Genomic DNA, 2784 nt, shown 5'->3' on the forward strand with positions numbered 1-2784 from the left:
TATCTGCTATACATTTTAAGCATCTCCAAATCAGCGTAGAAATGTCTATTTCAGGTAGTGGAGCAGCAGGCTTGAGACACGGTCTGTATTTCATGCCACAGAGAAGGAGTGACCAGGTGAGGAAAGGGCAATGCTCAGGATGTGTGCTGTACTGGGGTAAAAATGAACATGCTCGGACCACAATTTCAGACAAGAAACAACCTTATCATGTGGCTCACTCACTCACTTTAGAGGAGAGGAAGATGAGACAGTTAGAATCAAGTCATTAACCTAAGCTCATTATATTTAGTTACTGATGAAAAGGATTAGAATCTGACTCCTTGTCTCCACTGCAGAACAAAACTCTAAGGACTAGAGCCACGGCACATGTGGAAAAATGCCATATTCTATTTGTAAATTATTGTGTCACAATATGATTAATTCTTATCAATTCAACAGTACTTATTGAATGCTAAAATGCCAAAATATGTTATTTAGTTTCCAAGAGGGGTCGACATTCCCAAACTTCAGCAATTTGAAACTGGACTTAGAATCACAGGGTGTGGTGAGGATGGCCGATTAGGGGCACAAGATGAGGTAGAGTTTGCTATAATGCAATAATTTTGATAGAGAGGATAAGAAACAATGTATATTCCTGAAATACTAGAACAGCAATACAATGGAATCTATGATAGACATTGAGGTTAGGGTGTGGGGAGGCATCCACTGTGACTAAAATTGATACATTAAATGGAGAAAGACTTAAATGAACATTTTGCCAGACTGTGGTACAGAACTTTTTAAAAAATAATAATACAAGCAATTAAATACTCTTATTAGAAAATCTACCATATAATACTTAACAGCAAAATGATGAAGACGTTACTGCCATTGTTAGTCAATACTGTTTTAGAAGTAGAAATAATGCAATTAATCAGGATAATAGATGTTGAAATAAAGAACAAAAATAATCATTTTGTCTGATAAAATAATTGCTTACTGGAAGAAATAACGCAAAACTATTAGAACTGAAGAAAATTTAGTCATCAGTTATAAATAAATTAATAACTAAACACAATTTTCCTCTAAATTCTTCAAAACTTAATAAAATAATGAAGCAGAAGAAAGCATTTCATTTATCCTAGGAACAAATATAAAAACACCGAAAATAAACTTAACATGAGGCGTGAATAAATGGAGAAAAAGATGTTGTCAGATGATATAATTTAATATAATATGCATCTGGGTTAGTCTCAAGATGATATAGAAAAGTAATGCAATTATTTAAAAATCTCAAAAATAATTTTAAATAAAAAATTGTACTATTATCAGATTGGCCAAAATCCCAAACACTAAGAACACTAAATGCTGGCAATAGGCTTTCCTACATCGTTGGTGGGAATACAAAAAGGGACAGACACTGTGGAAGATAGTTTCCCAGGTTTTTTAAATGAAACTAGACATATTTTGATCGTAGGATCCATGCTCCTTGGGTTTTACCCAAATGAACTGAAAACTTATGTCCACACAAAGACCTGCACATGAATATTTGTAGCAGCTTTATTTATAATTGCCAAACCTAGGGCACCACCAAGGTGTCCTTCATTGGGTAAATGGATAAAGTGTCGTACATCCAGACAATGGAATCTTACTCAGCACTAAAAAGAAATCAGATATCAAGCCATACAAAGAGGTGATGCAAACTTAAATGCAAATTACTAAGTGAAAGAAGCCAATCTGAAATGGCTTTATACTATATGATAACATATGTATGTCTAACTATATGGCATTCTGGAAAAGGCAAAACTCTGGAGACAGGAAATGATCTGGGTTGCCAGAAGTTGGGGGACGGCGGGACAAATAGGCAGAGCGTAGAGGATATTTAGAGCAGTGAAACTATTCTGTATGGTACCGTAATGGTGGATTCACGTAGGTAGAGATTTGTCCAAACTCATAAAATGTACAATATCAAGAGTGGAACCCTAATGTAAATAATAGACTCTGGGTGATGATGAAGGTAAATATAGGTTCGTGGATTGTAACAAATGTTGTACTGTGGTTTGGGATATCTACACGGGAGGTCGTGAGTTTGGAGACCGCGTGGTATATGGGAACTCTTTGTACTTCCTGCTTAATCTTTCTGTAAACATAAAGCCACCACAAAAATTATGAATTAAAAATGATTATGTATATACAGGAAAGTAAGCACATTAGAATTATTGATGTATACATTATAACAAAATTTATAGAGTTAATAGGAATGATGGTATTATAATACTCGCAAATGAATTACAAGACATCCAAACAGGGCTAAACATTTTAGGTGTATTATTTTAACTGATAATTTCAACTTCATAAATAGATATGTAGTTCCTTTGTAGTTTTATCAGTGAGGAAATTGAGACTTAGAAGGTGAAGTGTCCAAAGTCACCTAACATGTAAGTAGAACATCTGGGATTTGAATTTAGTTGCACCCCTGAGCCTAAGCTATTTCCTCTTTGTCTTGTAGACCTAAGCAAAATTTTAGGACACGGTGACTAAGTTTAAGTGTTGGAACAAATATTTTTGGAATAACTAAGATAAATGTGTGAATTAAAGTCAGCACTGTATCTCAAAATATCAGTGAAATAACAAAGAGATTCAATATAAACTCAGAAGCAAATAACACTAATATAGACTTATATACTTCTGAAATTTGTAAGGCTTTTTTTTTAAAGTCTAAGAACTGAAAGTAGAAACTAAAGAAAATACCAATAGATATGACTCATGCAAAGGATAAGAGGCTTGCATAAAGAATGACACTAA

This window comes from Hylobates moloch, unplaced genomic scaffold, assembly GCF_009828535.3.
Source record: "Hylobates moloch isolate HMO894 unplaced genomic scaffold, HMol_V3 SCAFFOLD_5, whole genome shotgun sequence".
In the NCBI taxonomy this organism is placed as follows: Eukaryota; Metazoa; Chordata; class Mammalia; order Primates; family Hylobatidae; genus Hylobates; species Hylobates moloch.